Source organism: Glycine soja, chromosome 19, assembly GCF_004193775.1.
Source record: "Glycine soja cultivar W05 chromosome 19, ASM419377v2, whole genome shotgun sequence".
Lineage (NCBI taxonomy): Eukaryota > Viridiplantae > Streptophyta > Magnoliopsida > Fabales > Fabaceae > Glycine > Glycine soja.
In genome coordinates, this window is record NC_041020.1 from 18,497,650 (window position 1) to 18,519,316 (window position 21,667).

Genomic DNA, 21,667 nt, shown 5'->3' on the forward strand with positions numbered 1-21,667 from the left:
GCGTGGGCCAAAAGAATGCAGATTGCAAAACCTTGGTCGTCGTCTTATCTCCACCATAATTGCCACCACATGGAGAGTTGTGGCAATGCCATAATATGTTCTTGGCCTCTTCTTGTGTCACACATCTTCGTAGGAGATTGTCAGCTCCTATCTTGAATAAGTACGTATCATCCCAAATATAGAATTGGGCATCATGTAGGAGTTTCTTCCTCTGCTGCCAAGTTAAGTCCTTTGGGATGATTCCTGCAACTTTGAAGTTGGCCATATCGGCAAACCAAGGTCTCTAACTCACCAAGAATAATGGTTCATCAGGGAATTCATCTCTAACTTCAGCTTCTTTCGATATGACTTCCTCATTCACCAATCTAGACAAATGGTCCACTACAATGTTTTTCGATCCCTTTTAATCCCGAATTACCAAATCAAATTGCTGTAGCAGCAAGATCCATCTTATCAATCTAGGTTTGGAATCAGCCTTGTTGAGCAAATATTTAATAGCCGCATGATCGGTGTAGATGATAACTTTTGAGCCTACCAAATAAGATCTAAATTTTTCAAGTGCATAGACAATTGCCAGCATTTCTTTTTTTGTGGTAGCATAGTTCACATGTGCATCATTTAGAACCTTGCTCGCATAGTATATAGCATGAAAATTATTTCATTTCCTTTGTCCAAGAATTGCACCTATGGCATAGTCACTCACATCACACATCAACTCAAATTCTTGTCTCCAATCTGGTGCTGTAATTACTGGAGTAGACACTAATTTGGTTTTCGGAGCATTAAATGCTTCCGTGCACTCTTCATTGAACACAAAAGCAACATCTTTATTGAACAAATTGCTAAGTGGTTTGGTGACTTTTAAGAAATCTTTATGAATCGCCTGTAGAACCCTACATGTCCTAAGAAACTTCTCACTCCCTTGATATTCATTGGAGGAGGAAGTTTCTCAATTACATCAATCTTTGCCTTGTCCACCTCTATTCCCCTGATGTGCCATTATTTTCTCCTCCTTCTTAACCCTTTTTGCACCATTTTAATTACTGATTAGTCTTAATTGTCAAATTAATTATGCAGTTTTATCATTTGGGCCTATTGGACTAACTTTGTGTTTTTAATTTAATTTCAAGAGAATTATAAGCAATTGGGCTTGAATCCAGAATTGGGCTTGGACTTGAAGAGAGCAGACAATTTTATCAAATCTTATCTTATCTAGATTTTATCTAATCTAGACATTATTTCATCTAGATCTTATCTTATCTTATTTAGATTTTATTTCACCTAGATTTTATTTTATCAAATCTTATCTTATCTTGTCTAGATTTTATTTTATTTATGGGCTTGGACTTAAAACAGATTTGTAAGCTTTGGGGCTGAAAATATATATAACAACACCAAGGCTCTAGTTTGAGCTCTCTTCTCTTTCGTCTTTAGTTTTAGGCTTCTCTTCTTCTTTTAGACACTTTTTCGTTTTGCAATTCCAGTTGTTACTTTTCATTTTAGCAATAAAATTTCGTTCTCTGTTGATTAATGGAATGCTAAGTCTCCAGTGTTGTTTTCTCTTGAGGATCAAGCACAACTCTCTTTGAGGTTCTATTATTACTATTAAATTCTGCTCAGTTTTTCCTCTTCACCAATTACTCTGTATTTGTTGCTATTAATTCATGCATGCTTAGTGATGTAAGCTCCATTGGAGCTTGTAGGCCTAGGATCTTCTTCATCAATGGATTCCTTTTCTTCTTGGAAGATAAATGCCAGCGGAATGGAGAAGGAAGAGAGAGAGGAGACGCCACTTCAAGGAAAAGATGAGTCTAGAAGAAGCTCACCACCATAGGAGGCCATGGATAAGAGCTTGGAGGAAGAAGGAGATGAATGAAGGGAGAGGGAGAGAAGAGCACAAAATTTTGTGCTCTAAAAGAGCTTTGAGATCTGAAGTTAATATTCAAATGATCAAAGTTGAAAAAATGCACACACATGACCTCTATTTATAGCCTAAGTGTCACACAAAACTGGAGGGAAAGTTGAATTTCAATTCAAATTTCACTTGAATTTGAAATTGAATTTGTCAAGCCAAACTTTGGAGCCAAAATTTCACTAATTATGATTAGTGAATTTTAGTTATGGTTCAGCCCACAAATCCAAGATCAATTCCAAGATTCTCCACTAAGTGTGCTTAGGTGTCATGAGGCATGTAAAGCATGAAGGACATGCACAAAGTGTGACTATATGATGTGGCAATGGGGTGTAGTAAGCAAATGCTCACCTCCCCCTCTAAAATTTAATTGGATTGGGCTTCTACAAATTCAATTAAATTTATTTCCAACCACACACATCAAATATTCACTTAGTGCATATGAAATTACAAAACTACCCCTAATACAAAAACTAGTCCAGGTGCCCTAAAATACAAGGGCTGAAAAATCCTATATTTCTTGGGTACCCTACCTACAATATGGAGCCCTAAGTACAAGGATCAAACATAATGACATCCTTATCTAATATGTACAAAGATAAGTGGGCTCATACTTAGCCCATGGGCGCGAAATCTACCCTAAGGCTCATGAGAACCCTAGGGCCTTCTCTTGCATCTTTGGCCCAATCTTCTTGGAGTCTTCTATCCAATACCCTTGGGGGGTAGGATTGCATCACTTAGTGCTTGATTAATTGTCTCTGCGCTTAATTTACGTTCATGCTTAATGATCGTTCATGATTAATTGGTGTATGTGCTGCTTAATCACATAATGAATGCCTTATGTTAAATTTCGCTTAGTAATTTAATTTAGGGTTGGATTAAGTGGTTGAACTGATAAAGGATAAACTCTCGTAACCTAGGATAACAGACTTGCTTGTGAATCAAGGGGAAGCAACATGTTTTAATTCTGCTATTTTCGAATTCACATCTATTCGTTGTTTAATTTACAAAAGCAAACAACCCCCCCCCCCCAATTCTTTACTATTTTCCTACTATCTGTTATGAATATTTGGTTTATCATTGCTCGTTGGGAAACGACCTAGGATCACTTCCTAGTTACTGCATTTTAATGTTTATTTGATTCGGATACGGCCTCGATCAAATTTGGCACCGTTGCCAGGGAGCAATGTCCAAAGGTTCATAATAGCTAGTGATTCGTGTTTTATGTTTAGTTGTTTTAAGTTTTCGTGTTGTGTTAGTGTCATTTAGTGTCTTGTTATTTTGTTTAGTGTGGTGTTTTGTTTTAGTTTTTCTGTTCAGCACTTTCCCTGTTTCAATTTTTGTGTTTTGCTGTGTGTCGCAACCTACCCTTCGACGAGAGGGCGACGCGAGACTCACGGGTGCGTCTTCCAAGAAAGGAAAATTCGCGGAGTTGCCACCAACGTTTATTTGAGGAAAACGTCGAAAAAACCGGAAAGGTGTGGCCTACGAACTTTAAGTGTGAAAGGTTCGGGAGTTGTATTTACACACGGGGATGGTATTACCACCCCACGCGTCCGTCACAAGGGACGACAACCTTTAATCATGTGTGCAAATATGATTTCGATTTGTTTTATTTTCCCTTTTACGTTTTTATGTCTTTTTATACCTTTTGTATTTTTTATCTTTTTGTGGTCGACAAGGGTGTTTCCCTTGCTCCTACATATTCCTCAATTGTGGTAAGGAAATCAGACCTACGTAGTTCTTTGAGAACTAAACGTTGGTTAAGTTATTTTTTATCTTTTTTTGCAAGATATATTTTGACTGAACAAAAGGTCGTTTTAAGGCGTTGGACCATTAAACAATCTTTCGATTCTTTTGAAAGGAGAGAAAACATTAAGGCATTCGACCATTAATGATCTCTTGATTTTTTGAAAGAGGTGACAAAGTTATATGTTGACTTTAGGCTTTTAAAATTCCATGTTTAATAAAAGCCAAGAGGATTATTCCAAGGCGTTGGACCTTAAAATGGTTTTTAGGTGATGACAAAAGCTTGATTTGTGATCCCAAAGAAAAACATCAGATTGATTTTTTTTTAATTATTTTATTTAAAGATATTTTTTATTATTATATTTTTATTTTGCCTCTTTTTGGTTTTAAACGTGGTTACAGCGTGAAAGATCAGTCAGATTTTATTCTAACAGAGATTAAAAGATATTACAACTCAAATGATCGGTGGGAATTTATTTTATTTTTTATTAGGCAAGAAAACGACTAAAATAAATGGTTAAAACACGTCAAAAGGGGGTACGGAAAGCAAACGAAATAAAAATAAAAGCACGCGAAACAAGTGGGGACCACTAAGGGCATATAGAATGAATTGAAAGGTTCGATTTCGGGAACTTACCGGTTGAAGACTGAATAACGAACGAAGAACGATGAGGAACGATGGAAAACCTTCAGAAATCGCCCACGGAAACATCTCGGAAGCGTTACGGAAGCGCCTCGGCTTGGATTTTCTTCACGAAAACAATTTTTCTCACTAATTTCAAGTGAATCCCAGATACCAGGACGATTGAACGAATTTGCTCTATCCTCTTTCCCCTATTTATAGGGGAAAAGAGGGAGGTGGTTGCCGCCTAGCTCGCCCAGGCGAGCTGGGTTCCTTCCACCAGAAGGCACCGCGCCTTCTGTTGGAACACCCTGGAAGGTCCAAGTGGGCCTGATGGCTATTTGCACACCCCTATTTACTAAATACACCCCTCTTTGCCTTTTTTTGCTGATTCTTTTTCTTTAACGTTACGGAACTTTACGAATTACGTAACGACACTTGTTTTCTTTCCGTAATGTCACGAAACTTTACGGATTATGCAACCATCCCCCCTTTGACTTCTGAAATCTTACGGAACTTTACGGATTGCGCAATAATGCTTCCTTTCGACTCCCGACATGTCGTAGAACTTCATGGATTGCCTAACGATGGGTGTTAAGTACCTCGACGCGGCCAAGCGAAGGTTGCATCCAACCAAACATATGGTCCCCAGACGAAATTAGGGTATGACAGTTGCCCCTATTTACTTGTCTTTTATTGGAGATAAAAGGGAAGTAAAGATAAGACACTAATTTCGTTCGAGCAGAACATCATTCGGCCGATCAATATCCCCGCCAGCGGAACCTGTCGTTCAGAAAGAAAAGAAAAGGCATCAGAAGCGTCAACAAACTTCAGTGTTTTGAAAACGACAAAGTTGGACGACCACGACACTTCCCTTCGCCATTGCACCCGATTGTCTCTGCCCAGTAGAGAAGAATCTCGTGCGTCGTTGGGCTTGAATGTTTCCGGACAACGAGAGCAAAAACCCTGCAAAAATTTTGAAAATGATCAGCACCGAACGACCAACATCATCCTGATACCACCGAATTTGTTCCCCTCGGTTGACGAAAGGTGCGGATGACCATAAGGTATTCCCGCGTGTCACCTGACTTCGCGGGTTAGAACGACAAAAGGTGCAGGAGACAATGTTAGTCTCTGTGCATCAACGGGCTCGTTTGACCCTGGTTGACGAAAGGTGCGGGTAACCATAAGGTAACCCTGCGTGTCACCAAACTTCACAGGTCAGGACGACAAAAGGTGTAGGAGACAATGTTAGCCTCTGCATGTTATCATGCGCTGAGTCTTAGAGATAGCAAAAGAATGTTTATACGGATAACCACTTGGGTATTTCCGCCTGCCCCCTAACTTCACGGGTTAGTGCTTCAGATGTAGTCTACGCGGAAGATGACGTAAATCTCCGCGTGTCAACGGGCTCGCTTGCCTCTGGTTGACAAAAGGTGCGGATAACCATAAGGTACCCCCGCATGTCATCGGACCCGCCGTCTATGGATGACAAAGGTGCAGATGACAACGTTAGTCTCTGCATGCTATCAGGCGTTGAGTCTTACAGATAGCAAAAGAATATTTATACGGATAACCATTTGGATATTTTTGCCTGCCCCCTAACCTCACGGGTTAATGCTTGACAGAGGCAGTCTGCACGGAAGATGACGTAAATCTTCGCGTGTCAACGGACTGGCTTGTCTCTGGCTGACAAAAGATATGGATAACCATAAGGTACCCCCGCGTGTCATCGGACTCGCCATCTCTGGATGACAAAGGTGCAGATGACAATGTTAGTCTTTGCGTGTCAACGGGCTCGCTTTCCTCTGGTTGACAAAAGGGTGCAGAAGACGATGTTAGTCTTTGCATGCTATCAGGTGTTGAGTCTTACAGATAGCAAAAGAATGTTTATACGGATAACCACTTAGGTATTTCCACCTGCCCCCTAACCTCACGGGTTAGTGCTTGACCGAGGTAGTCTGCGTGGAAGATGACGTAAATCTCCACGTGTCAACGTGCTCGCTTGCCTCTGGTTGACAAAAGGTGCGGATAACCATAAGGTACCCCCGCATGTCATCGAACTCGCCGTCTCTGGATGACAAAGGTGCAGATGACAACGTTAGTTTCTGTGTGTCAACGGGCTCGCTTGCCTCTGGTTGACAAAAGGGTGCAGAAGACGATGTTAGTATCTGTATGCTATTAAGCGTTGAGTCATACAGATAGCAAAAGAATGTTTATACGGATAACCACTTGGGTATTTCCACCTACCGCCTAACCTCACAGGTTAGTGCTTGACAGAGGTAGTCTGCACGGAAGATGACGTAAATCTCCGCATGTCAACGGGCTCGCTTGCCTCTGGTTGACAAAAGGTGCGGATAACCATAAGGTACCCCCGCATGTCATCGGACTCGCCGTCTCTGGATGACAAAGGTGCAGATGACAACGTTAGTCTCTGCGTGTCAACGGGCTCGCTTGCCTCTGGTTGAAAAAACGGTGCAAAAGACGACATTAGTCTCTGCATGCTATCAGGCGTTGAGTCTTACAGATAGCGAAAGAATGTTTATACGGATAACCACTTGGGTATTTCCGCCTGCCCCCTAACCACACAGGTTTGTGCTTGACAGAGGTAGTCTGCGTGGAAGATGACGTAAATCTCCGCGTATCAACGGTCTCCCTTGCCTCTGGTTGACAATAGGTGCGGATAACCATAAGGTACCCCCGCATGTCATCGGACTCGCCGTCTCTGGATGACAAAGGTGCAGACGACAACACTAGTCTCTACGTGTCAACGGGCTCACTTGCCTTTGGTTGACAAAAGGGTGCAGAAGACGACGTTAGTCTCTGCATGCTATCAGGAATTGAGTCTTACAAATAGCGAAAGAATGTGTATACGGATAACCACTTGGGTATTTCCGCCTGCCCCCTAACCTCACGGGTTAGTGCTTGACAGAGGTAGTCTGGTGCTTGACAGAGATTGTGGGGTGGCCGACAAAAGCAAGGCACTTGCTCCTACGTATCCTTAATTTGTGATGAGGAACTCGGACCTACGTAGTTCTTGATAACTGTGAGACTAAAATAGTCTCGGTGTTTTCTTCACTAAAATGTGAACATGCTTTAGTAAAGAGACAAAACTTCCAACTGATCAGAGCAACATATGTTTTTTTGTATGAAAAAAATGTGTCTATCGGGGAAGGAGAGTATGCTGATGAAATTTTCTCATAACCATAAATGAGATATTGGATGTTAGCATTTCGTTTCTAAATGACCATTTAGAGGAAACACTGGGTTCAACAAAAATAAAAGAAAATCACTCAAAGTGTATCAACCTCACACAGGTAAGTGTTTTATCCTAATTCCGAACCATAGATATGTCATGACTTTGATTCTGCAAATCATTTCCTATCAAATCAACGATTACATGCGTGATCGTGGATCAATAGGATTTTTTCTTGGGAATGGTTTGTTTCTTCGTGGGAATTTTGGCTTTGAGTGTTCTTGGCCTTTTCCTTTGCTGTTTTTGTTTAGTATGAGGTGAACAAGCCACCGACGCACAGGATTTTGGTTCGCAATCAAAGGGAGAGGACCACTTTTGGTCGTGGTTTCCTTTCTTTTTTCGTTTACTTGGTGACAATTCTGTATTGTTCAGATATTGTCTGGTCCAAAGACCTTTTTGCATATTTCTTCTGTTTTCTTCCAATCCTTGATCTGGAATTTTCTTTCTTTTTTGCTTTCTCTCAATCTTTGATTGGGATTTTTCTCTTTTAGTTTTCTCCCGCTCTTTTGATTGAGAACTTTCTTTTTTCTCTTTTCTCCCGCTCTTTTGATTGGGAACTTTTTTTTTCTTTTCTTCTGAGGGCAAGGAATGACATTCTCACCCTGGGTCAAGGTTTATGGTAAGTTGGGATTTTGGCTCAAGGCTTGTAGAACAACTGGACATGATATCTGTTAGGGTTTGGCCAACGGTTCGGGGATAAAGGGGATATCCCACATTATTTCCATGATACACATGCAACAATGATGATTAGGAAATTTTATGCAAAATTGGTCATGCATGCACCCATGTGGACACTCAAGCATCAAGTTTTTATGGTCATGTGACACTAGGGCTCAGGATTCATTTTCTCTATTTAAGTCAACCCAGTGTTTCCAAAATATGTTCTTTTATCAATTCATGAATTCATCTAGGTCTATTTTGGGCATTCGGGAAAATTTTCACAGCATTCACTCTTCATGTGTATTACACACATTTTCTTTCAAAAATTGGTTATGATCAATGAATTTTTTTTTCAAAGAAAAGCTGGCAGTTATCTCTTTTCAAAAGCATGTTGTTTTTTTAGCAAGACAACTTATTATCATTTGTTTATTTCTTTTTTTTCTGTTTTTCTCTCTAAAAAGGTCGTGCGGATGAGGGCGCACACTACCTACTTACGTCTAACCACAAAGTAAATGAAAAACGCACGAAATGATAAGTCGCAAAAAAAACGGTGACGAAATAACTGAGAGCCATAATGCCAAATTTTAGCATAAAAAAAAACAATAATGTTAGTAACAACATAGACAATGACAGAAAACAGTAATGTTAATAACAAAAGTATGGTGACCTTGGTCACATGGCTCCGCTCCCTCCCAAGAAACCAAGCTAGTCAGTCATATCTTCATCCATATGGGACTCATCTGGCTCACTGGGGGATCCTGCAGGCTCCTCCCCTGCCCGGACATCAGGCCAGTCTCTAGGCCATGCAACCTCAGCCCCAAACTGCTCCCGAGTAGAGCATGCAAAAGGGGCGGAACCCTGCCCCTGCTGGTTGAGGTTGAACCGATAGAGATACTCGTGTATCTGCACCTACCCACGGTGGTTGGCCACCTGCTGGTGAACCAAATGTTGTAGATAACACTTCACGCCCAGTGACCCAGCTGGATCGGCCTACCGAGGTGGTGGCGGTGCGTCTGCAGCCTGATGTGCATCACCCTGCGCCTGCCTAGGCGTGCAGTACTTCTCAATGAAGGCCCGGATGATCGGCGGTCGGATTACTTTACTGGGAGTGACGGGAACTCCGTAGAACTGGCAGAGGCCCGTGATAAGCGCCGGAAACCCTAGGGCCCTATTGGACTTATCTAGGTCCAGAGGGTGCCTGGTAGGCGCCATACCTGCAAACAAATAAATGGAGTCAGCAATCACCTGGGCCACGTGGACGCTCATCCGTGTCAAGATGGCATACACCAACTAGCACTTAGGCAGAGGGAGATCGGAGTTGTGATCGCTAGGCAAGACATTGCTGAGCAGTAGTGTCATCCATGTCTGGGTCAAAGTGGTCATGCTGGTGCGCATGATCCACACCCGCCTCCCTGCAGCGGTCCGAGCGAAATCCTGCCCCGGCGTGCACAACAGCTGGGCAATGGCTTCCTCATCGAACCCATTGGCCCCGTTCCTCCTCTGGCTGAACTCACACTACTGGCCTTCGTCCAAAACTAGTAGGTCACCCAGGACCTGGCTGAGGGCATCTGCGTCAAAGGGAATCCACTGACCCCTTACCCACGAACGCATGTCTCGCACTCCCTCTTTTGTGGGCCAAGCATTAGCATAGAACTCTAGGACTATCTCAGGGTCAAACTTGGCCATGGGAATCACCAGCAGTGTCCAACGTCTGCGAGCTATCTCCTCTTGAAAGTCCATATACTCATCCTCCCTGAGCTGGACATGCCTCTCCCTATGGAACGACCATCCTCTGATGGCCTCGAAGCGCTGCTGGTGCTCAGCACTCCGGAAACGATGACTATCAAACTTGAGGGCGGCACTGGACCCTTCTCTTGTGGCGTCTCTTCTAGACCTCTTCGTGGAGAGTTTCTTTGGAGCCATTTCCTGCAAAAACGTTTGGAAAGTTAGTTCAAGAAAACTTAATTGAAATGAAAGCCAGATCAAGCCAAACAGCGTACCCTTTTTCCAACAAAGCATGAATATCCATATAAATTTTGAAAGGAATGCTTACGCGTTAATGCGCGGGTTCTCCTAGGATATTCATACATTTATACCTATCTTTCCCTCAATGAACGACATCCTATAAGATGCACCTACTTTCATTTTTTTGCAAAGAAATTCCTTACGCTATGTGTCAAAGTATCCATACATATTTTCCAAGGCTTTTGCTACCTACCTACCCCATTCTTTTTGCTATATGTTCACATTTCATTCACATAAATGTTCTTACATTTGAGAGGCAACTTCATGTTATATATTCGCGCATGTTTACACTCATTTGAAAACAATTTCATGTCGCACCTTCATTGGAAAAGCAATTTTTGTACTACTCATTCACATTCTTGAAAGGCAATTTCATATCATATGTTCCTATTTTGAGAAGCATTTTCGTGCCATTTTCAACACATATGCACATTTGCAAAGCATTTAGCTACCTATTCAACATACACATGTACATTGTGAACAACATTTTCATACCATCTAGGTACAAAGAAAACATGGTGCAGCCCAAACCAAGTGCTGGCCTAAAGGGGAAACCTCACCAACATGCTTTCACTTTCATGCCTTCTTTCATTTCAAAAAATCAAAGGCTTGGGCCCCTAGGCCTAAGTCATGTTTTGGCATTTATCCTAACTTTCGCAAGCTGTCCGCATCCCAAAAATGGTACTCATACATGCATAAATCCAATCTAAAAGTCATATTCACAAACTTAGGTGAAAAGAACATTGAGGCATTTCACCTAGCACTTGGTGGGCGCACTTTTGGGTACCAACAACAAGGGAATGGGGGCAATGTGGCTTGCCCCATCATTTCAGAACACAACCTAGGCCTAAGGCCATCCCCTACAACCCCCCAATTCAAATAATCAAAGCATAAACTTGCCCCAAATTGTCTCACGGAATTGGTCAAATTATGTACAATTCAAAGCATAAAAGGCTTCAATGGAAAGCTAGAAACCAAAGGATAGTGCACTTACTTGCATGGAGTGACCAAAGATACTAAAAATGGAAGCAAAGGCGCAAAAATGGTGGCCTAGGGTTGAAAACCTGCAAAACCCATGGGTGCTGCGTTTTTGAATGAGGGAGGGGAGTTTTGGGTGGAGAGAAACTCACCCTCCCCTCGTTTTTATGTTTTCAGGTGCAGGGGTGCTCGCCCAGGCGGGCTAACCCTGCACATTTTTTTTATTAAAAAAAACACAGGTACGCGCTCTCTAGGGGTCGCTATGGGTCAGCGTCCGCTTACTCGAACCCCCTTAGGGTAAATTAGGCATCCGACCATTACCTTAAAGACACAACGGTAATAATAACTGGAATTTAAAGGATACTAGGCTCCCTCCCAGCAGCACTTCCTGCTTGTCTGGAGCTGGACATGGGACGATGATCCTTCGATCATGGGCCTAGCCTTTACTCGCGTCCATCCCTGAGTACCTGAAAGCAGGACATGACATTGCGTAGAAAATCATGGCCGCGTTACCTCTTACCTCGATTTGTCTTTGTCTTTGGATTTGGCTCGATATTTGACCATCGCCTAAGACGATCCTGCTTCTGTCATAAGATAACAAATATGTATGTGTATGCGTATGCATGAATGTTTTTCAAATGCAGTAATCTTTTTAGCGAAAGCTGATCGGGTTCAGTTTTAATTAAGTGCTTGGGGCATCCCATGGACTGAGCGAAAAGGCTCAGGTTATCAAATACTACACATCTTTTAAAGCACAAAGCGAGGACCGGAACCTCAATCCTACATTCTTTTCTTTTAAAAGACTGCGATGAGAAAATTACAAAGGACAGGAATCCCTGGGGGAAACCAAGATGAACACACAAAAATAAAAAATAAAAACATGCAGCGACTTCCTCAATTGCCCCAGATCTTAAGCGTAGTATCGCTTGACAACATCGGAGTTCACGGGTGAAGGTAGCTCCTCGCCATCCATGTTAGTGAGCACCAGGGCCCATTCGGAGAAATCCCTTCTTACAACGAAAGACCCTTCGTAGTTTGGGGCCCACTTTCCTCTGTTGTCTTCCAGAGCTTAGGAGACTTTCTTCAGCACCAAGTCCCCTTCACTGAACCTGCGTGTGCGTACCTTCTTATCAAAAGCGTTCTTCACTCGTTTATGATATAAACACCCATGACTCATGGCGGCCAAACGCTTGTCTTCTATGAGATTAAGCTGATCGAAACGTGCTTGGGCCCACTCCGATTCCTTTAATCCGGATTCCGCCAAGATTCTTAATGACGAGACTTCCACCTCAAATGGTAGCATAACTTCCATTCCATATACTAATGAGAATGGTGTTGCCCCGGTTGACGTGCACACTGAGGTTCGGTAACCATGTAATGCGAATGGGAGCATCTCGTGCCAATCCTTGTATGACATGGTCATCTTTTGGATAATCTTCTTGATATTCTTATTGGCTGCCTCCACGACGCCGTTCATCTTAGGTCGGTGTGGAATTATGATGTTGGATCTAAAACTCCTCGCACATTTCCCCTATCATCTTGTTATTCAAGTTGGTGCCATTGTCCGTGATAATCTTCCTCGGCAAACCATACCGGCAGATGATCTCCCTCTTAATGAACCTGACCACCACACTCCTGGTGACGCTATCGTACGACGTGGCTTCGACCCACTTTGTGAAGTAATCGATCGCCACTAGGATGAAACGGTGTTCGTTCGCAGCTTTGGGCTCTATGGCCCCAATCACATCTATTCCCCACTTGGAAAACAGCCACGGTGCGACCAAGACATTCAGAGGCAAGGGCGAAGCATTGACATTGTCTGCAAACGTCTGGCATTTGTGACACCTTCTCACATGGAGACAACAATTGCTCTCCATGGTGAGCCAATAGTAGCCCGCCCTTAAGATCTTCCTAGCCATGGCGTGCCCATTAGCGTGCGTACCAAAAGAGCCCTCATGGACCTCCCCAGCATGTTCTCAGATTCCTTAGCGTTCACGCAGCGTAGCAGAACCATGTCGTGGTTTCTCTTGTATAGTATGCTTCCGCTCACGAAGAAGCCGGCTGCCAATCTCCTCAACATCCTTTTGTCGTTGTCGGAAGCCTCCGGTGGGTACTCTTTGCTTTCAACGTATCGCTTGATATCGAAATACCAAGGCTTACCGTCCTGCTCTTCTTCCACCAGACAACAATGTGCGAGTCTGCCATGACACCTGAACTCAATGTACTGTAGGTCTCCATGCGGTGTTAGCTGGAACATGGACGCTAACGTGGCAAGCGCATCCACCATTTGATTTTCCTCTCAGGGAACGTGATGGAAGGAGATCTCATCAAAGAAACCAGCCAATTCCTTGATATAGGCCTGGTAGGGTATCAGCTTGTGGTCTCTAGTTTCCCATTCCCCTCTCGGCTGGTGAATCACCAGCGCTGAGTCTCCGTACACCTTGAGTAGTTTGACATTGAAGTCAATTGCTGCCTGGACGGTCAAGGCGCATGCTTCATATTCAGCCATGTTGTTGGTGCAGTCGAACCCCAGCCTGGCTGTGAAAGGTATACATTGATTGTCCTGAGAGACCAATGATACCCCAACACCATGGACTAGAACGTTTGACGCTCCATCAAACCACACGATCCACTTGTCCCGATCCTCCTCTAGCTTTTCCTCAAACAAGGCCATGATGTCCTCATCCGGGAACTCGGGATGCATGGGTTGATAGTCGTTGAGAGGCTGCTGAGCCAAATAATCCGCCAAGGGGCTTCCCTTTATCGCCTTTTGGGTGACATAGACTATATCGAACTTAGATAGCAAAACCTGCCACCGGGCGATCTGCCCCGTTAAAGCAGGCTTCTCAAAGATGTACTTGACCGGGTCCATCTTGGATATCAGCCAGGTGATATGGCTCAACATGTATTGTCTTAGACGGTGGGACACCTAGACTAAAGCACAACTCGTTCTTTCCAGCAGGGAGTAGTTCATTTCACAGGCCGTGAACTTCTTACTCAAGTAGTAGACGACGCGCTCTCTTTTCCTGGACTCGTCATGTTGCCCCAGCATACTCCCCATTGACTCGTCCAAAACTGTCATATACAAGATGAGAGGTCTTCCGGACACCGGCGGCATAAGCACAGGAGGGTTCATGAGGCACTCTTTGATCCTTCCAAACGCCTCTTGACAGTCCTCGTTCCAGCAGACGAATTGGTTTTTGTGTAAGAGTTTGAACAACGACTCACAGATAGCGGTGAGCTGTGATATGAATCTGGCAATGTAGTTCAAACGCCCCAGGAAACCTCAGACCTGCCTCTCAGTACGCGGTTTTGGCATTTCAAGGATGGCTTTCACCTTTTCGGGGTCCACCTCTATCCCTTTCTGGCTTACGATGAAACCCAGTAATTTCCCTGACTTGACCCCGAAGGTGCACTTAGCGGGGTTTAACCTCAATCGATACTTCCTAAGCCTTTCGAACAACTTCCGCAAGTTGACAAGGTGTGTGGAAGCAAAGCTTCATGATGAATCAACAATGATTCAAAGGTGTTTTGATGATAACAATGATGACAACAAAAGATGATGACAAAGGTGATGAACAAAAAGCTCAAAAGATCAAAGAACAACTCAAGTGAATCAAAGAACATCTCAAGTGAATCAAGAACAAGTCAAGAGTTCAAGAATCAAGAAGAATTCAAGACTCAAGAAGAAAGCATACAATCAAGAATCAAGTTTCAAGATTCAAGATCTCAAGAATAAAGATCAAGATTCAAGACTCAAGATTCAAGAATGAAGAAAAGACTCAATCAAGATAAGTATTAAAAAGTTTTTTCAAAACTTTGAATAGCACATGAGTTTTTGACAAAACCTTTACCAAAGAGTTTTTACTCTCTGGCAATTGATTACCATATAGATGTAATCGATTACCAGTAGCAAAATGAGTTTGAAAATGTTTTCAAACTGAATTTACAACGTTCCAAATATTTTCAAAAGGATGTAATTGATTACAATGTTTTGGTAATCGATTACCAGTGTCCTTGAACGTTGAAATTCAAATTTAAAAGTGAAGAGTCACATTGTTTCACTCAAAAGCTTTGTGTAATCGATTACACATATTTGGTAATCGATTACCAATGTTTGTTTCTGAAAAATCTAAAGATGTAACTCTTCAAAAAGGTTTTGACTTTTTCAAATGGTTTTTAAGTTTTTCTAAAAGTTATAACTCTTCTGAATGGTCTTCTTGACCAGACATGAAGAGTCTATAAAAGCAAGGCTTTGTTTTGCATTTTAAATCAATCTTTCTAACAATAATCTCTTACAATCCTTTACAAGCCTTGAATCTCTTTGAACTTCTTCTTCTTCTTTGTACCAAAAGTTTTCTGAAGTTTTCTGGTTTTCTAAACCTTGAAAACTTGTGCTATTCATCTTTTTTATTCTCTTCTCCCTTTGCCAAAAAGAATTTGCCAAGGTCTAATCGCCTGAATTCTTTTTGTGTCTCTCTTCTCTCTTTTCCAAAAGAGCAAGGGACTAACCGCCTGAATTCTTTTGTGTCTCCCTTCTCCCTTGTCAAAGAATTCAAAACGACACAGTCTGAGAATTCTTTTGATTCTTCCCATTTCCTAATACACAAGCGTTCAAAGGTTTAACCGCCTGAGAATTCTTTTGTATCCCCATTCACAAAGTATCAAAGGTGTGACAGCCTGAGATCTTTGTCTTAACACATTGGAGGGTACATCCTTTGTGGTACAAGTAGAGGGTACATCTACTTGGGTTTGACTGAGAACAAGAGAGGGTACATCTCTTGTGGATCAGTTCTAGTGGAGGGTACATCCACTAGGTTCAAAGAGAATAAGGGAGGGTACATCCCTTGTGGATCTTTGCTTGTAAATGGATTTTTACAAGGTTGAAAGAAATCTCAAGGACCGCAGGTCGCTTGGGGACTGGATGTAGGCACGGGTTGTTTCCGAACCAGTATAAAAACTCTTGTGTGTTTGTTTCCTTCTTCCCTACTCTTTTACTTTCCGCTGTGCATTTAATTTCCGCTTTTACTTTCTGTTAAGTTTCTCTTCTACTCCTCATTCTCTTAACAATTTACTAAAATCCTTAAAAGAGTAATTTTTAATTAGTAAAGGTTTATAAATAATTAATTCAACCCCCCTTCTTAATTATTCTGAGGCCACTCGATCCAACAAGGTGTTCCTCCTCGGTCTTAGACTTGGCGATCATGTCGTCCACATAGACCTCGATTTCTCGGTGCATTATATCATGGAACAAAGCCACCATAGCTTGTTGATAAGTTGCCCTGGCGTTCTTGAATCCAAAGGACATCACCTAATAACAGAACGTCCCCTACAGGGTGACGAAGGTAGTCTTTTCCATATCCTCTGATGCCATTTTTATCTGATTGTAACCGGAGAACCCATCCATGAAGGAAAATAGAGCGAAATTGGCCGTATTATCCACGAGGATAACGATGTATGGTAGAGGAAAATTGTCCTTGGGACTGGCTCGATTCAGGTCCCGATAATCTACGCACATTCGTACCTTCCCATCCTTCTTAGGGATTGGTACAATGTTGGCAACCCATTCCGGGTACCAAGCGACAGCCAAAAAACCAGCGTCAAATTGTTTCTTTACCTCTTCTTTTATTTTTAAGGACGTCTCGGGTTTCATCCTCCTCAGCTTTTGTTTTACCGGGGAACACTCAGGATTTAGAGGCAATCTGTGTTGTACGATGTCCGAACTCAAACCGGGCATATCTTGGTATGACCAGGCAAAGATGTCTTGGTAGTTTTTTAGCAGGGCCATCAATTCTTCATGGATGGGTGCGGTCATACCAGTACCTATCCTTACTTCCTTTTTCCCACTGCCGGTTCCTAACTCTACTAGCTCTGTCTCTTCTTGATGAGGCCCCATCTCTCGGTCCTCCTGAGCGACTATCTTCTCCAACTCTGGGGTAAGTCCCACATCCTCGTCCTCTTCACTCTCCGTCTGACCCGCTTCTTGCTTGAAATCGATGGCCGGGTCCCGGGTATTAGTACCTTCGAGGGACTCGTCGTCGAATCTAGCGTTTTAAGCGTAAAGAAATAAACATGCAAATGAATGAGAATGGGTAAAGGCGCATGAACAGATGATGAAAGATCTTTATATTATAAATTCAGAAACAAAAGACATAATGCCTTAACAAAAGGAAACTCTAAAGCCTAGGCCCAACCGTAGAGTTTAAAAGCCACAGGGTTACATTATGCTTGTCGCGTAAATGTCCGGGCGCTCCTCCACTCGCCAATTTCCTAGTCGAAAACTAGGAGGGCATGGTCATACCAAATCCGATCTACTCAGAGAGTCATCCTCGCATATCGCGACGACTTGGCCTTCGTGTCTTAGACCCGCACTTATAAAGCTCCTACTGACGTGGCAGGGCGGGGCCCCTTCGACTTGTCGTCCCAATCGCGAACCTTGGCCTCTACTCTTCCTTTTTGTGATACTTTTCCTTATGTCCGCTTGTGTGGGTTTATAGCCTAACCCAAACCTCCCACGGTTTCCTCTGGTGCTTACCAGGCTGGTTCTGTCACCGTTGTTCTTGCCTAAACCCATTTCGGGCTCGTAGCCATACCCCAACATCACCTGGGCCACCACCATTGCCGTATCGGTCAGGCAAGGCTGCCCAGAGAGGGAATCTACAGAGGCAATGCTTGCTACCTCAAAAGATTGGAAGGCCATTTCCAATGACTCCTCCGCGGCTTCCTCATATGGCATAGAGGATGGGCAACTTACCAAGACGTCTTCCTCCCCCGATACAATGACCAAATGCCCATCCACTACGAACTTCAGTTTTTGGTGGAGTGTAGAGGAACAACTCCCATCGAGTGGATCCACGGGCGTCCCAAAAGACAGTTGTAAGCCGGGTTAATATCCATCACTTGGAACGTAACCTGACAGGTATGGGGCCCTACCTGTACAGGGTGGTCGATCTCTCCCCTCACCTCTCGGCGGCTACCGTCGAAGGCATGGACCACCATGGAACTTGGCCTTAGATGGGAAGCGTTAAACGGAAATTTCTCCAACGTGCTTTTGGGCATTACATTCAAACTGAATCCATTATCGATGAGTACCTTGGCCACGACATGGTCCATGCATTTGACTGACCCATGCAAAGCCCTGTAATTCCCTCTCCCCTCGATGGGGATTTCCATTTCAGTGAAGGCGAGATAGTTGTTGGCGGTGATGTTATTGACGAGTCCCCCAAAGCCTTCTACGGAGATGTCTTGGGCTACATGAGCTTCGTTCAAGACCTTTACTAACAAAGCTCGATGAGGCTCAGAGCTCATAAGTAGTTCCAAAAGAGAGACTCTGGCCGGGGTTTTGTTGAGCTGCTCAATGACCTTGAACTCGCTTTGTTGAATAATGTGGAGGAAGTCGCCTGCCTCCTCTAGTGATACTTCTTTCTTGCCACAACCATCCTTCTTCTCAGAAAGACCTTTCATTGGAATATCCTCGTCCGGAGCGGGGATCACTTTGTCATTTTGTTCTTCCGCTATCTCCGCCTTCCCTTTAGCGTTTGCGGGTTGTGTTGGCAGGTCAGGAGGTGCGAACACGTGATCGCTGCGGGTCACACCGCTCAGCCCCGTGATATTGGTTACCTTGGCCGACAACGAGCTGATGTTGGTGGCTTCTGCCTTCCTTTCGCTTGGAGGCGCATACCTCCACGGAACTGCATGGCTGTTTTGGTATGGAAACAGAATAGGTCTAACTACTGAGGGGTATCGGGGCGTTTGGGGAGCTGCGTCCCTGGTGAAATATATCACCAAAGGCTTAGGCCTTTCATGACCTTCCTCATCTGCAGTCTGCATGCATATGTGCTGCTCTTCACCCCTTTTATCGTCGACTTCCAGCCGGCCTTGGTCTGTTGCAACAGGTCCTCTACCGCTATACATGCTTCCATGTTATGTAGCACGCCGGGATGCATCAAATAGGAATCTTCCTCGTGCCCACCGCGAGGAATTACGCCCCCCTTTTGTAGGGCCTCGTAGATAAACCTTCTGGGGGTCTTCACATCCTTCAAAGGCTTGGACCTGCGCGGCCTACCCGACTCGACGACATTAACCGCTCCCCCTCCATGATTGGCAAGCGGGTTTGTTTTTACGTTGGGCTGGTCCTCTTGAAACGTCAGCCATCTGACTTCTATCAAATTTTGGACCTTGTGTTTAAAGGCCAAGCATAGTTCGGTGGAGTGGCCCAGGGTTTTCCCATGGTATGCACAGGTTGCATCAGGGTTATACCACTTTGGGAAAGGAGGCTGGTAGATCTTTCAAGGAGATATCACAACCATCTTGTTGGCGACGAGGGATGGCAAGAGGTCTTCGTACGTCATTGGGATCGGGGTGAATGTTGGCCTCGGGGGAAAGTTCCTTATCGTGTTGGAAACGGCGCCAAAGTGGGCATTGCCGGCCAGGCGAGTCGGGGTTGGAGTCGTAGCTTGGGGGGTCTCCCTCTGGATGGGCATAGGTGCCCTAGTTTGTACGGGTGCTGAGTTGTTGTAGTCCCTGGCGCGAGCTGAGAAGCTCGGGTGATGTTGCGCATATTGATGGGTACCGTGGGAGATCTGCGACGGCTTGGTCCATGCGGGCGCTGAAGTGACAGCATGGGTATCTCCTTCCTTCCTCTTTGCCCCAGTTGCTCCGATCCTCCTAGCATTGGTACCTGTGGAGGAGACGTAATCGAACTTCCCTCTCTTCAAGCCCACTTCGATTCTTTCCCCGGCAAATACCAAGTCTGCGAGGCTGGAGGGCATGTAGCACAGTAATTCTCATAGTAAAACACATGCCAGGTGTCTACCATCATGGTAATCATTTCCCTTTCAACCATGGGAGGAGCTACTTGCGCTGCCAGGTCCCTCCAACACTGAGCGTACTCTTTAAAGGACTCGCTTTCCTTTTTAACCATGTTCTACAGTTGAGTCCGATCGGGAGCCATATCGGAGCTGTACTAATATTGCCTAAGGAAGGCAGTAATCAGATCCTTCCAAGTGCGGATGTGGGAAGCTTCTAGATTAGTGTACCAGATGACCGCGGCTCCAGCCAAGCTATCTTGGAAGAAGTGCATCAACAACTTTTCATCCCTAGAATGCACCCCCATCTTGTGACAATACATTTTGAGATGGTTCTTAGGACAAGTCGTCCCTTTGTACCTGTCGAAATCAGGTACCTTGAATTTTGGGGGGATGACAACGTCCGGTACTGAGCAAAGATCCTCCATGTCCGCGAATGGATAGTCGCCAAAGCCTTCAACAGCTCTCAATCTCTCTTCGATGAGATCGAGTTTCCTTTTTTCTTCTGCTGCCAGGGGTGGCCCTTCTACGGACAAGAATATTGGTTGTGCTGGGAGGTTTCGAGGTTCTCCCGTGAGGTTGGGCTGAGGTAGTGTGTTGGGTGTCGGCCCCTCGACGCGGGCCGGGGGGTAGAAATCGATGTCTCCTTGGGCATACTCTCTACAATCCTCGTGAACCTCGTCCGACTGTCGAGGAGGCTCCCAAAAGGTCTAGGATTGCCTCTAGTAGCGCTTCTTTAACGTCTTTAGCTGGACGCCTTATGACTTGTCGGTCACTGACCTAGTACTTTGCTTACCTTTGGCTTTGGACTTGGTCGCTTATTGGTCGGCCATGGGTCCGTAAGCACGCTCTAACCTTTTTGTGGATGAGCTGAGGTGAACTCTAGAGGTGATGGCGGTGCGTCTTTGCCCGCTGCCGGCCATCCCCAGGGCTGCTGTGGTGTTTCGCCCTGCGCCTGCCTGGAGCAGCAGCACTTCTAGATGAAAACTCGATTGGTAGGGGGCCTGATGACCCTGCTGGGGGAACCAGGCACTCCTTGAACTGATAGAGACCCGTATTTAGAGCTGGCAACTCCAAGACACTGTTGGCCTTTCCTTCGGGTCCACTAGGTGTCTTGCGGGCACATCCTGCAAACAATAGATGACATCAGAAATCAGTTGGGGGAAGGTGCATACTTACCTATGTCATGATGCATGAGCTTGCTGGGGGGACGAGCGCCCCTATAGGGCCGATAGAGGCCCGTAACCAGAGCTGGAAACCCCAGGGCCCTGTTGGACTTCTTCAGGTCCACTGGGTGTCTTTGTGGGTGCGATCCTGCAAACAATAGAAGGTATTCAGAAATCAGTTGAAACATATGCATACTTACCCATGTCGGGACGACACAGACCAACTGATACTTTTGCAGGGGGAGATTGGCATTGCGGTCGCTGGGCAGAATGTTGCTAAGTAGCAATGTCATCTATATCTGGTTAAGAGTGGGTCATGTTGGTGCGCATGATCCGCACTCATCTCTTTGCAGCGGCACGGGTGAAATTTGCCCGGTATGCATAGTAGCTGTGTGATAGCCTCCCTCTCTGTTGTGCTCGCACAGTTGCGTCTCCACATATCAGGGGTGGCCCAGGAACCGTTAAAGGAAACTACTGGTCCTTAACCGGGGT